The following is a 15,154-nucleotide window of genomic DNA, read 5'->3' as shown; positions in this document are numbered from 1 at the left end:
AAACACTTTTCCCTCTCATTTCAGTGACAGAAAGCTCTGGAATCTGAGAGGAGCCACATATTTCCTTCCACCCAGCGTTCCCCCAACTCTCCCGATAACAATGGTAACTCACTTGTGTGGGTAGGCCTTGCGCCCGCGACAGACAATGCCCCAAAAACACAATGTGGACACATCACATTTTCCCAAAGAAAACAGAGCTGTTTTTTGCAAAGTGCCTAGCTGTGGATTTTAACCTCTAGCTCAGCCGGCACATAGGAAAACCTTCCAAACCTGCGGATTTTTGAAAACTAGACACCTGGGGAAATCGAGGATGGGGTGACTTGTGGGACTCTCACCAGGTTCTGTTACCCAGAATCCTTTGCAAAACTAAAAATGTGGCTAAAAAAACACTTTTTCCTCACATTTCGGTGATAGAAAGTTCTGGAATCTGTGAGTAGCCAGAAATTTCCTTCCACCCAGCGTTCCCCCAAGTCTCCCGATAAAAATGGTACCTCACTTGTGTGGGTAGACCTAGTGCCCGCAACAGGAAATGCCCCAAAACACAACGTGGACACATCACATTTTCCCAAAGAAAACAGAGCTGTTTTTTGCAAAGTGCCCAGCTGTGGATTTTGGCCTCTGACTCATCCGGCACATAGGGAAACCTACCAAACCTGCACATTTTTGAAAACTAAACACCTAGGGAAATCCAAGATGGGTGACCTGTGGGGCTCTCACCAGGTTCTGTTACCCAGAATCCTTTGCAAACCTCAAAATTTGGCCCAAAAAACACTTTTTCCTCTCATTTCAATGACAGAAAGTTCTGGAATCTGAGAGGAGCCACAGATTTCCTTCATCCCAGCGTTCCCACAAGTCTCTCGATAAAAATGGTAGCTCACTTGACTGGGTAGGTCTAGCGCCCGCAACAGAAAATGCCCCAAAACACAACCTGGACACGTCACATTTTCCTAAAGAAAACAGAGCTGTTTTTTGCAACGTGCCTAGCTGTGGATTTTGGCCTGTAGCTCAGCCGGCACCTAGGGAAACCTACCAAACCTGCACATTTTTTAAAAGTAGACACCTAGGGGAATCCAAGATGGGTGACCTGTGGGGCTCTCACCAGGTTCTGTTACCCAGAATCCTTTGCAAACCTCAAAATTTGGCCAAAAAAACACTTTTCCTTCTCATTTCGATGACAGAAAGTTCTGGAATCTGAGACGAGCCACAAATTTCGTTCCCCCCGTGTTCCCCCAAGTCTCTCGATAAAAATTGTACCTCACTTGACTGGGTAGGCCTAGTGCCCGCAACAGGAAATGCCCAAAACACAACCTGGACACATCACATTTTTCCAAAGAAAAAAGAGCTGTTTTTTGCAAGGTGCCTAGCTGTGGATTTTGGCCTCTAGCTCAGCCGGCACCTAAGGAAACCTTCCAAACCTGCGCATTTTTTAAAAGTAGACACCTAGGGAAATCCAATATGGGGTGACATGTGGGGCTTTCACCAGGTTCTGTGACACAGACTCCTTTGCAAACCGCAAAATTTGGCCAAAAAAACAATTTTTCCTCACATTTCGGTGCATAAAGTTCTGGAATCTGTGAGTAGCCACAAATTTCCTTCCACCTAGTTTTGCGCCAAGCCTCCCGATAAAAATGATACCTCACTTGTGTGGGTGGGCCTAGTGCCCGCAACGGGAAATGCTCCAAAACACAACGTGGACACATCACATTTTTTCAAAGAAAACAGAGCTGGTTTTTGCAAAGTGCCGAGCTGTGGATTTTGGCCTCTAGCTCAGCCGGCACCTATGGAAACCTACCAAACCTGTGCATTTTTGAAAACTAGACACCTAGGGGAATCCAAGATAGGGTGACTTGTGGGGCTCTCACCAGTTTCTGTTACACAAAATCCTTTGCAAACCTCAAAATTTGGCTAATAAAACACTTTTTCCTCACATTTCGGTGACAGAAAGTTCTGGAATCTGAGAGGAGCCACAAATTTCCTTCCACCCAGCGTTCCCCCAAGTCTCATGATAAAAATGGTACCTTACTTTTGTGGGTAGGCCTAGCGCCCGCAACAGGAAATGCCCCAAAACACAACCTTCACACACCACATTTTCCCAAAGAAAACAGAGCTGTTTTTTAACAAACTACCTAGCTGTGGATTTTGGCCTCTAACTCAGCCGGCACAAAGGGAAACCCATCAAACCTGCGTATTTTTGAAAGCTAGACACCTAAGGGAATCCAAGATGGGGTGACTTGTGGGGCTCTCACCAGGTTCTGTTACTCAGAATCCTTTGCAAACCTCACAATTTGGCCAAAAAAACACTTTTCCCTCACATTTCGGTGATAGAAAGTTCTAGAATCTGTGAGGAGCCACAAATCTTCTTCCACCCAGCGGTCTCCCAAGTCGCCTGATAAAAATGGTACCTCACTTGTGTGGGTAGGCCTGGTGCCCGCAAAAGGAAATGCCCAAAAACACAACGTGGACACATCACATTTTCCCAAAGAAAACAGAGCTGTTTTTTGCAAAGTGCCCAGCTGTGGATTTTGGGCTCTAGCTCAGCCGGCACATAGGGAAACCTACCAAACCTGCACATTTTTTAAAAGTAGACACCTAGAGGAATCCAAGATGGGTGACCTGTGGGGCTCTCACCAGGTTCTGTTACCCAGAATCCTTTGCAAACCTCAAAATGTGGCCCAAAAAACACTTTTTCCTCTTATTTCAGTGACAGGAAGTTCCGGAATCTGAGAGGAGCCACAGATTTCCTTCACCCCAGCGTTCCCACAAGTCTCTCGATAAAAATGGTACCTCACTTGACTGGGTAGGTCTAGCGCCGCAACAGAAAATGCCCCAAAACACAACCTGGACACGTCACATTTTCCCAAAGAAAACAGAGCTGTTTTTTGCAAAGTGCCTAGCTGTGGATTTTGGCCTGTAGCTCAGCCGGCACCTAGGGAAACCTACCAAACCTGCACATTTTTTAAAAGTAGACACCTAGGGGAATCCAAGATGGGGTGACTTGTGGCGCTCTCACCAGGTTCTGTTACCCAGAATCATTTGCCAACCTCCGAATTTGGCTAAAAAAAAAATTTTTCCTCACTGTTCGTTGACAGAAAGTTCTGGAATCTGAGAGGAGCCAGACATTTCCTTCGCCCCAGTGTTCCCCCATGTCTCTCGATAAAAATCGTACCTCACTTGACTGGGTAGGCATAGCGCCCGCAAAGGGAAATGCCCCAAAACACAATGTGGATACATCAAATTTTTCCAAAGAAAACAGCTGTTTTTTTGCAAAGTACCTAGCTGTGGATTTTGGCCTCTAACTCAGCCGGCACATAGGGAAACCTATCAAACCTGCGTATTTTTGAAACTAGACACCTAGGGGAATCCAATATGGGGTGACATGTGGGGTTTTCACCAGGTTCTGTGACACAGACTCCTTTGCAAACCGCAAAATTTGGCCAAAACACATTTTCCTCACATTTCGGTGCATAAAGTTCTGGAATCTGTGAGTAGCCACAAATTTCCTTCCACCCAGTTTTGCGCCAAGCCTCCCGATAAAAATGATACCTCACTTGTGTGGGTAGGCCTAGCGCCCGCAACAGGAAATACCCCAAAACACAACCTGCACACATCACATTTTTTCAAAGAAAACAGAGCTGTTTTTTAACAAACTACCTAGCTGTGGATTTTGGCCTCTAACTCAGCCGGCACAAAGGGAAACCCATCAAACCTGCATATTTTTAAAAACTAGACACCTAGGGAATCCAAGATGGGGTGACTTGTGGGGCTCTCACCAGGTTCTGTTACTCAGAATCCTTTGCAAACCTCACAATTTGGCCAAAAAAACACTTTTCCCTCTCATTTCAGTGACAGAAAGCTCTGGAATCTGAGAGGAGCCACATATTTCCTTCCACCCAGCGTTCCCCCAACTCTCCCGATAACAATGGTAACTCACTTGTGTGGGTAGGCCTTGCGCCCGCGACAGACAATGCCCCAAAAACACAATGTGGACACATCACATTTTCCCAAAGAAAACAGAGCTGTTTTTTGCAAAGTGCCTAGCTGTGGATTTTAACCTCTAGCTCAGCCGGCACATAGGAAAACCTTCCAAACCTGCGGATTTTTTAAAACTAGACACCTGGGGAAATCCAGGATGGGGTGACTTGTGGGACTCTCACCAGGTTCTGTTACCCAGAATCCTTTGCAAAACTAAAAATGTGGCTAAAAAAACACTTTTTCCTCACATTTCGGTGATAGAAAGTTCTGGAATTTGAGAGGAGCCACAAATCTTCTTCCACCCAGCGGTCTCCCAAGTCGCCTGATAAAAATGTTACCTCACTTGTGTGGGTAGGCCTAGTGCTCGCAACAGGAAATGCCCAAAAACACAACGTGGACACATCACATTTTCCCAAAGAAAACAGAGCTGTTTTTTGCAAAGTGCCCAGCTGTGGATTTTGGGCTCTAGCTCAGCCTGCACATAGGGAAACCTACCAAACCTGCAAATTTTTTAAAACTAGACACCTAGGGGAATCCAAGATGGGATGACCTGTGGGGCTCTCACTAGGTTCTGTTACCCAGAATCCTTTGCAAACCTCAAAATGTGGCCAAAAAAACACTTTTTCCTCTCATTTCGGTGACAGAAAGTTACAGTATCTGAGAGGAGCCACAGATTTCCTTCACCCCAGCGTTTACCCAAGTCTCTCGATAAAAATGGTACCTCACTTGACTGGGTAGGTCTAGCGCCCACAACAGGAAATGCCCCAAAATACAACCTGGAAACGTCACATTTTCCCAACGAAAACAGAGCTGTTTTTTGCAACATGCCTAGCTGTGGATTTTTGCCTCTAGCTCAGCCGACACATAGGGAAACCTACCAAACCTGCGCATTTTTTAAAACTAGACACCTAGGGGAATCCAAGATGGGGTGACTTGTTGGGCTCTCACCAGTTTCTGTTACTCAGAATCCTTTGCAAACCTCAAAATGTGGCTAAAAAAACACTTGTTCCTCTCATTTCGGTGACAGAATGTTCTGGAATCTGAGAGGAGCCACAAATTTTCTTCAACCCAGCGTTCTCCCAAGTCACCCAATAAAAATGGTACCTCGCTTTTGTGGGTAGGCGTAGTGCCCACAACAGGAAATGCCCCAAAACACAACGTGGACACATCACATTTTCCCAAAGAAAACAGCTGTTTTTTTGCAAAGTGCCCAGCTGTGGATTTTGGCCTCTAGCTCAGCCGGCACCTAGGAAAACCTACCAAACCTGAGCATTTTGTAAAACTAGACACCTAGGGGAATCCAGGCTGGGGTGACTTGTTAGGCTCTCACCAGGTTCTGTTACCAAGAATCCTTTGCAAAGCTCAACATGTGGCCAAAAAAAACACTTTTTCCTCTCATTTCAGTGACAGAAAGTTCCGGAATCTGAGAGGAACCACAGATTTCCTTCACCCCAGCGTTCCCCCAAGTCTCTCGATAAAAATGGTACCTCACTTGACTAGGTAGGCCTAGCGCCCGCAACAGGAAATGCCCCAAAAAACAACCTGGACACATCACATTTTTCCAAAGAAAACAGAGCTGTTTTTTGCAAAGTGCCGAGCTCTGGATTTTGGCCTCTAGCTCAGGCGGCACCTAAGGAAACCTACCAAACCTGCGCATTTTTTAAAAGTAGACACCTAGAGGAATCCAATATGGGGTGACATGTGGGGCTTTCACCAGGTTCTGTTACACAGACTCCTTTGCAAACCGCAAAATTTGGCCAAAAAAACACTTTTTCCTCACATTTTGGTGCATGAAGTTGTGGAATCTGAGAGGAGACACAAGTTTCCTTCCACCCAGAGTTCCCCCAAGTCTCTCGTTAAAAGTGGTACCTCACTTGTGTGGGTAGGCCTAGTGCCCGCAACAGGAAATGCCCCAAAACACAATCTGCACACACCATAGTTTCCCAAAGAAAACAGTGCTGTTTTTTAACAAAGTACCTAGCTGTGGATTTCGGCCTCTAACTCAGCCGGCACAAAGGGGAACCCATCAAACCTGCGTATTTTTGAAAACTAGACACCTACGGGAATCCAAGATGGGGTGACTTGAAGGGCTCTCACCAGGTTCTGTTACCCAGAATCCTTTGCAAACCGCAAAATTTGGCCAAAAAAACACTTTTTCCACACATTTCGGTCACAGATAGTTCTGGAATCTGAGAGGAGCCAGAAATTTCCTTCCACCATGGTGCGCCAAGCCTCCTGATAAAAATGATACCTCACTTGAGTGGGTAGGCCTAGTGCCCGCAACGGGAAATACCCCAAAACACAGCCTGCACACACCACATTTTCCCAAAGAAAACAGTGCTGGTTTTCGCAAAGTGCCTAGCTGTGGATTTTGGTCTTTAGCTCAGTCGGCACTAAGGGGAGCCCATCAAACGGGCGTATTTTTGAAAACTAGACACCTAAGGGAATCCAAGACGGGGTGACTTGTGGGGCTCTCACCAGGTTCTGTTACTCAGAATCCTTTGCAAACCTCACAATTTGTCCAAAAAAACACTTTTCCCCTCTGATTTCAGTGACAGAAAGCTCCGGTATCTGAGAGGAGCCACAGATTTCCTTCACCCCAGCATTCCCCCAAGTCTCTCGATAAAAATGGTACCTCACTTGACTGGGTAGGTCTAGCGCCGGCAACAGGAAATGACCCAAAACACAACCTGGACACGTCGCATTTTCCCAAAGAAAACAGAGCTGTTTTTTGCAAAGTGCCTAGCTGTGGATTTTGCCCTTTAGCTCAGTCGGCACCTAGGTAAACCCACCAAACCTGCACATTTTTGAAAAGTAGACACCTAGGGGAATCAAAGATGGGTTGACTTGTGGCGCTCTCACCAGGTTCTGTTACCCAGAATCATTTGCCAACCTCTGAATTTGGCTAAAAAAAAACTTTTTCCTCACATTTCGGTGACAGAAAGTTCTGGAATCTGAGAGGAGCCACAAATTTTCTTCCACCCAGCGTTCTCCCAAGTCGCCTGATAAAAATGGTACCTTACTTGTGTGGGGAGGCCTAGTGCCCGCAACAGGAAATGCCCCAAAACACAACATGGACACATCTCATTTTTCTAAAGAAAACAGAGCTGGTTTTCGCAAAGTGCCTAGCTGTGGATTTTGGCCTTTAGCTCAGTCGGCACCTAGGGAAACTTACCAAACCTGCACATTTTTGAAAACTAGACACCTATGGGAATCCAAGATGGGGTGACTTGTGGGGCTCTCACCAGGTTCTCTTACTCAGAATCCTTTGCAAACCTCACATTTTTGGCCCAAAAACACTTTTCCCCTCTCATTTCATTGACAGAAAGCTCTGGAATCTGAGAGGAGCCACAAATTTCCTTCCCCCCCAGTGTTCCCCCAAGTCTCTCGATAAAAATGGTACCTCACTTGACTGGTTAGGTCTAGCGCCCGCAACGGGAAATGCTCCAAAACACAACCTGGACACGTCGCATTTTCCCAAAGAAAACAGAGCTGTTTTTTTGCAAAGTACCTAGCTGTGGATTTTGGCCTCTAACTCAACCGGCTCATAGAGAAACCTATCAAACCTGCGAATTTTCGAAAACTAGACACCTAGGGGAATCCAAGATGGGGTGACTTGTTGTGTTGTCACTACGTTCTGTTACCCAGAATCCTTTGCAAACCTCACAATTTGGCCAAAAAAAACACTTTTCCTTCTCATTTCGGTGACAGAAAGTTCTGGAATCTGAGAGGAGCCACAAATTTCCTTCCCCCCAGTGTTCCCCCAAGTCTCTCGATAAAAATGGTACCTCACTTGACTGGTTAGGTCTAGCGCCCGCAACAGGAAATGCTCCAAAACACAACCTGGACACGTCGCATTTTCCCAAAGAAAACAGAGCTGTTTTTTGCAAAGTGCCTAGCTGTGGATTTTGGCCTTTAGCTCAGTCGGCACCTAGGGAAAAATACCAAACCTGCACATTTTTTAAAAGTAGACACCTAGGGGAATCCAAGATGGTGTGACTTGTGGCGCTCTCACCAGGTTCTGTTACCCAGAATAATTTGCCCACCTCCGAATTTGGCTAAAAAAATACTTTTTCCTCACATTTCGATGATAGAAAGTTCTGGAATCTGAGAGGAGCCAGACATTTCCTTCGCCCCAGTGCTCCCCCATGTCTCTCGATAAAAATGGTACCTCACTTGACTGGGTAGGCATAGCGCCCGCGACAGGAAATACCCCAAAACACAACGTGGATACATCACATTTTTCCAAACAAAACAGAGCTGTTTTTTTGCAAAGTACCTAGCTGTGGATTTTGGCCTCTAACTCAGCCGGCACATAGGGAAACCTATCAAACCTGTGTATTTTTGAAAACTAGACACCTAGGGGAATGAAAATATGGGGTGATATGTGGGGCTTTCACCAGGTTTTGTACACAAACTCCTTTGCAAACCGCAAAATTTGGCCAAAAAAACCCTTTTCCACACATTTCGGTGCATAAAGTTCTGGAATCTGAGAGTAGCCACAAATTTCCTTCCACCCAGTTTTGCACCAAGCCTCCCGATAAAAATTATACCTCACTTGTGTGGGTAGGCCTAGTGCCCACAACGAGAAATTCCCCAAAACACAACGTGGACACATCACATTTTTCCAAAGAAAACAGAGCTGGTTTTTGCAAAGTGCCGAGCTGTGGATTTTGGCCTCTAGCTCAGCTGGCACCTATGGAAACCTACCAAACCTGAGCATTTTTGAAAACTAGACACCTAGGGGAATCCAAGATAGGGTGACTTGTGGGGCTCTCACCAGTTTCTGTTACCCAGAATCCTTTGCAAACCTCAAAATTTGGCCAAAAAACACATTTTCCTCTCATTTCGGTGACAGAAAGTTCCGGTATCTGAGAGGAGCCACAGATTTCCTTCACCCCAGCGTTCCCCCAAGTCTCTCGATAAAAATGGTACCTCACTTGACTGGGTAGGTCTAGCGCCCACAACAGGATATGCCCCAAAACACAACCTGGAGACGTCACATTTTCCCAAAGAAAACAGAGCTGTTTTTTGCAAAGTGCCTAGCTGTGGATTTTGGCCTTTAGCTCAGTCGGCACCTAGGGAAACCTACCAAACCTGCACATTTTTGAAAAGTAGACACCTATGGGAATCCAAGATGGGGTGACTTGTGGCGCTCTCACCAGGTTCTGTTACCCAGAATAATTTGCCAGCCTCCGAATTTGCCAAAAAAACGCTTTTTCCTCACATTTCGGTGCATAAAGTTCTGGAATCTGAGAGTAGCCACAAATTTCCTTCCACCCAGTTTTGCGCCAAGCCACCCGATAAAAATGATCCCTCACTTGTGTGGGTAGGCCTAGTGCCCACAACGAAAAATGCCCCAAAACACAACGTGGACACATCACATTTTCCCAAAGAAAACAGAGCTGCTTTTGGCAAAGTGCCCAGCTGTGGATTTTGGCCTCTAGCTCAGTCGGCACCTAGGGAAACCTGCCAAACCTGCACATTTGTGAAAAGTAGACACCTAGGGGAACCCAAGATGGGGTGACCTGTGGGGCTCTCACCAGGTTCTATTACCCAGAATCCTTTGCAAACCTCAAAATTTGGCCAAAAAAACACTTTTTCCTCTCATTTCGGTGACAGAAAGTTCCGGTATCTGAGAGGAGCCACAGATTTCCTTCACCCCAGCGTTCCCCCAAGTCTCAATAAAAATGGTACCTCACTTGACTGGGTAGGTCTAGCGCCCGCAACAGGAAATGCCCCAAAACACAACCTGGACACGTCGCATTTTCCCAAAGAAAACAGAGCTGTTTTTTGCAAAGTGCCTAGCTGTGGATTTTGGCCTTTAGCTCAGTCGGCACCTAGGGCAACCTACCAAACCTGCACATTTTTGAAAACTAGACACCTAGGGGAATCCAATATGGGGTGACTTGTGGCGCTCTCACCAGGTTCTGTTACCCAGAATCATTTGCCAACCTCCGAAATTTGGCTTAAAAAACACTTTTTCCTCACATTTCGGTGACAGAAAGTTCTGGAATCTGAGAGGAGCCAGACATTTCCTTCGCCCCAGTGTTCCCCCATGTCTCTCGATAAAAATGGTACCTCACTTGACTGGGTAGGCATAGCGCCCGCGACAGGAAATGCCCCAAAACACAACGTGGATACATCACATTTTTCCAAAGAAAACAGAGCTGTTTTTTGCAAAGTACCTAGCTGTGGATTTTGGCCTCTAACGCAGCCGGCACACAGGGAAACCTATCAAACCTGCAAATTTTTGAAAAGTAGACTCCTAGGGGAATCCAAATATGGGGTGACATGTGGGGCTTTCACCAGGTTCTGTAACACAGACTCCTTTGCAAACTGCAAAATTTGGCCAAAAAAACACTTTTTCCTCACATTTCGGTGCATAGAGTTCTGGAATCTGAGAGTAGCCACAAATTTCCTTCCACCTAATTTTGTGCCAAGCCACCCGATAAAAATGATACCTCACTTGTGTGGGTAGACCTAGTGCCCGCAACGGGAAATGCCCCAAAACACAACGTGGACACATCACATTTTTCCAAAGAAAACAGAGCTGGTTTTTGCAAAGTGCCTAGCTATGGATTTTGGCCTTTAGCTCAGTCGGCACCTAGGGAAACCTACCAAACCTGCACATTTTTTAAAACTAGACACCTAAGGGAATCCAAGATGGGGTGACTTATGGGGCTCTCACCAGGTTCTCTTACTCGGAATCCTTTGCAAACCTCACAATTTGGCCAACAAAACACTTTTCCCCTCTCATTTCAGTGACAGAAAGCTCTGGAATCTGAGAGGAGCCACAAATTTCCTTCCCACCCAGTGTTCCCCCAAGTCTCTCGATAAAAATGGTACCTCACTTGACTGGGTAGGCCTAATGCCCGCAACAGTAAATGCCACAAAACACAACCTGGACACATCACTTTTTTCTGAAGAAAACAGAGCTGTTTTTTGCAAAGTGCCTAGCTGTGGATTTTTGCCTCTAGCTCAGCCGGAGCCTATGGAAACCTACCAAACCTGAGCATTTTCGAAAACTAGACACCTAGGGGACTCCAAGACAGGGTGACTTGTGGGGCTCTCACCAGTTCCTGTTACCAAGAATCCTTTGCAAACCTCAACATTTGGCCAAAAAAACACTTTTTCCTCTCATTTCAGTGACAGAAAGTTCCGGTATCTGAGAGGAGCCACAGATTTCCTTCACCCCAGCGTTCCCCCAAATCTCTCGATAAAAATGGTACCTCACTTCACTGGGTAGGTGTAGCGCCCGCAAGAGGAAATGCCCCAAAACACAACATGGACAGGTCGCATTTTCCCAAAGAAAACAGAGCTGTTTTGTTGCAAAGTGCTTAGCTGTGGATTTTGGCCTTTAGCTCAGTCGGCACCTAAGGAAACCTACCAAACCTACACATTTTTGAAAAGTAGACACCTAGGGGAATCCATGATGGGGTGACTTGTGGCGCTCTCACCAGGTTCTGTTACCCAGAATCATTTGCCAACCTCCGAATTTGGCTAAAAAAACACTTTTTTCTCACATTTTGGTGACAGAAAGTTCTGGAATCTGAGAGGAGCCAGACATTTCTTTCGCCCCAGTGTTCCCCCATGTCTCTCGATAAAAATGGTACCTCACTTCACTGGGTAGGCATAGCGCCCGCGACAGGAAATGACCCAAAACACAACGTGGATACACCACATTTTTCCAAAAAAAACAGCTGTTTTTTTCAAAAGTACCTAGCTGTGGATGTTGGCCTCTAACTCAGCCGGCACATAGGGAAACCTATCAAACCTGTGTATTTTCGAAAACTAGACACCTAGGGGAATCCAAGATGGGGTGACTTGTTGGGCTCTCACCAGGTTCTGTTACCCAGAATCCTTTGTATACCTCATAATTTGGCCCAAAAAACACTTTTCCTTCTCATTTCGGTGACAGAAAGTTCTGGAATCTGAGAGGAGCCACAAATGTTCTTCCACCCACCGTTCTCCTAAGTCGCCTGATAAAAATGGTACCTCAGTTGTGTGGGTAGGCCTAGTGCCAGCAACAGGAAATAACCCAAAACACAACGTGGACACATCACATTTTGCCAAAGAAAACAGAGCTGTTTATTGCAAAGTGCCCAGCTGTGGATTTTGGCCTCTAGCTCAGCCAGCTCATAGGGAAACCTACCAAACCTGCACATTTTTGAAAACTAGACACCTAGGGGAATCCAAGATGGGGTGACCTGTGGGGCTCTGACCAGGTTCTGTTTCCCAGAATCCTTTGCAAACCTCAAAATTTGGCCAAAAAAACACTTTTTCCTTCTATTTCGGTGACAGAAAGTTCCGGTATCTGAGAGGAGCCACAGATTTCCTTCACCCCAGCGTTCCCCCAAGTCTCTCGATAAAAATGGTACCTCATTTGACTGGGTAGTTCTAGCGCCCGCAACAGGAAATGCCCGAAAACATAACCTGGATACATCACATTTTCCCAAAGAAAACAGAGCTGTTTTTTGCAAAGTGCCTAGCCTTGGATTTTTGCCTCTAGCTCAGCCGGCACCTAAGGAAACCTACCAAACCTGCGCATTTTTGAAAACTAGACACCTAGGGGAACCCAAAATGGGGTGACTTGTCGGGGTCTCACCAGTTTCTGTTACCCAGAATCCTTTGCAAACCTCACAATTTGGCCAAAAAACACTTTTCCTTCTCATTTCGGTGACCGAAAGTTCTGGAATCTGAGAGGAGCCACAAATGTCCTCCCCCCCAGTGTTCCCTCAAGTCTCTCGATAGAAATGGTTCCTCACTTGACTGGGTAGGCTTAGCGCCCGCAACAGGAAATGCCCAAAACACAACCTCGACACATCATATTTTTCCAAAGGAAAAAGAGCTATTTTTTGCAAGGTGCCTAGCTGTGGATTTTAGCGTCTAGCTCAGCCGGCACCTAAGGAAACCTAGCAAACCTGCACATTTTTCAAAAGTAGACACCTAGGGGAATCCAAATATGGGGTGACATGTGGGGCTTTCACCAGGTTCTGTTAGACAGACACCTTTGCAAACCGCAAAATTTGGCCCAAAAAACACTTTTTCCTCACATTTCGGTGCATAAATTTCTCGAATCTGAGAGTAGCCACAAATTTCCTACCACCCAGTTTTGCGCCAAGCCTCCCGATAAAAATGATACCTCACTTGTGTGGGTAGGCCTAGTGCCCGCAACGGGAAATGCCCCAAAACACAACGTGGACACATCCCATTTTTCCAAAGAAAACAGAGCTGGTTTTTGCAGAGTGCCGAGCTGTGGATTTTGGCCTCTAGCTCAGCCGGCACCTATTGAAACCTACCAAACCTGAGCATTTTTTAAAACTAGACACCTAGGGGAATCCAAGATAGGGTGACTTGTGGGGCTCTCACCAGTTTCTGTTACCCAGAATCCTTTGCAAACCTCAAAATCTGGCCAAAAAAACACTTTTTCCTCTCATTTCGGTGACAGAAAGTTCTGGTATCTGAGAGGAGCCACAGATTTCGTTCACCCCAGCGTTCCCCCAAGTCTCTCGATAAAAATGGTACCTCACTTGACTGGGTAGGCCTAGCGCCCGTGACAGGAAATGCCCAAAACACAACCTGGACACATCACATTTTTCCAAAGAAAAAAGAGCTGTTTTTTGCAAGGTGCCTAGCTGTGGATTTTGGCCCCTAGCTCAGCCGGCACCTAAGGAAACCTACCAAACGTTCAAATTTTTGAAAAGTAGACTCCTAGGGGAATCCAAATATGGGGTGACATGTGGGGCTTTCACAAGGTTCTGTTACACAGACTCCTTTGCAAACTGCAAAATTTGGCCAAAAAAACAATTTTTCCTCACATTTCAGTGCATAAAGTTCTGGAATCTAAGAGTAGCCACAAATTTCCTTCCACCCAATTTTGTGCCAATCCTCCCAATGAAAATGATACCTCACTTGTGTGGGTAGGCCTAGTGCCCGCAATTGAAAATGCTCCAAAACACAACGTGGACACATCACATTTTTCCAAAGAAAACAGAGCTGGTTTTTGCAAAGTGCCTAGCTGTGGATTTTGGCCTTTAGCTCAGTCGGCACCTAGGGAAACCTACCAAACCTGAGCATTTTCGAAAACTAGACACCTAGGGGACTCCAAGACAGGGTGACTTGTGGGGCTCTCACCAGTTCCTGTTACCAAGAATCCTTTGCAAACCTCAAAATTTGGCCAAAAAAACACTTTTTCCTCTCATTTCAGTGACAGAAAGTTCCGGTATCTGAGAGGAGCCACAGATTTCCTTCACCCCAGCGTTCCCCCAAATCTCTCGATAAAAATGGTACCTCACTTCACTGGGTAGGTGTAGCGCCCGCAAGAGGAAATGCCCCAAAACACAACATGGACAGGTCGCATTTTCCCAAAGAAAACAGAGCTGTTTTGTTGCAAAGTGCTTAGCTGTGGATTTTGGCCTTTAGCTCAGTCGGCACCTAAGGAAACCTACCAAACCTACACATTTTTGAAAAGTAGACACCTAGGGGAATCCATGATGGGGTGACTTGTGGCGCTCTCACCAGGTTCTGTTACCCAGAATCATTTGCCAACCTCCGAATTTGGCTAAAAAAACACTTTTTTCTCACATTTTGGTGACAGAAAGTTCTGGAATCTGAGAGGAGCCAGACATTTCTTTCGCCCCAGTGTTCCCCCATGTCTCTCGATAAAAATGGTACCTCACTTCTCTGGGTAGGCATAGCGCCCGCGACAGGAAATGACCCAAAACACAACGTGGATACACCACATTTTTCCAAAAAAACCAGCTGTTTTTTTCAAAAGTACCTAGCTGTGGATGTTGGCCTCTAACTCAGCCGGCACATAGGGAAACCTATCAAACCTGCGTATTTTCGAAAACTAGACACCTAGGGGAATCCAAGATGGGGTGACTTGTTGGGCTCTCACCAGGTTCTGTCACCCAGAATCCTTTGTATACCTCATAATTTGGCCCAAAAAACACTTTTCCTTCTCATTTCGGTGACAGAAAGTTCTGGAATCTGAGAGGAGCCACAAATGTTCTTCCACCCACCGTTCTCCTAAGTCGCCTGATAAAAATGGTACCTCAGTTGTGTGGGTAGGCCTAGTGCCAGCAACAGGAAATAACCCAAAACACAACGTGGACACATCACATTTTGCCAAAGAAAACAGAGCTGTTTATTGCAAAGTGCCCAGCTGTGGATTTTG

The sequence above is a fragment of the Pleurodeles waltl genome, chromosome 4_2 (genome assembly GCF_031143425.1).
Source record: "Pleurodeles waltl isolate 20211129_DDA chromosome 4_2, aPleWal1.hap1.20221129, whole genome shotgun sequence".
Taxonomy (NCBI): domain Eukaryota; kingdom Metazoa; phylum Chordata; class Amphibia; order Caudata; family Salamandridae; genus Pleurodeles; species Pleurodeles waltl.
This window is presented reverse-complemented; position numbering follows the sequence as displayed.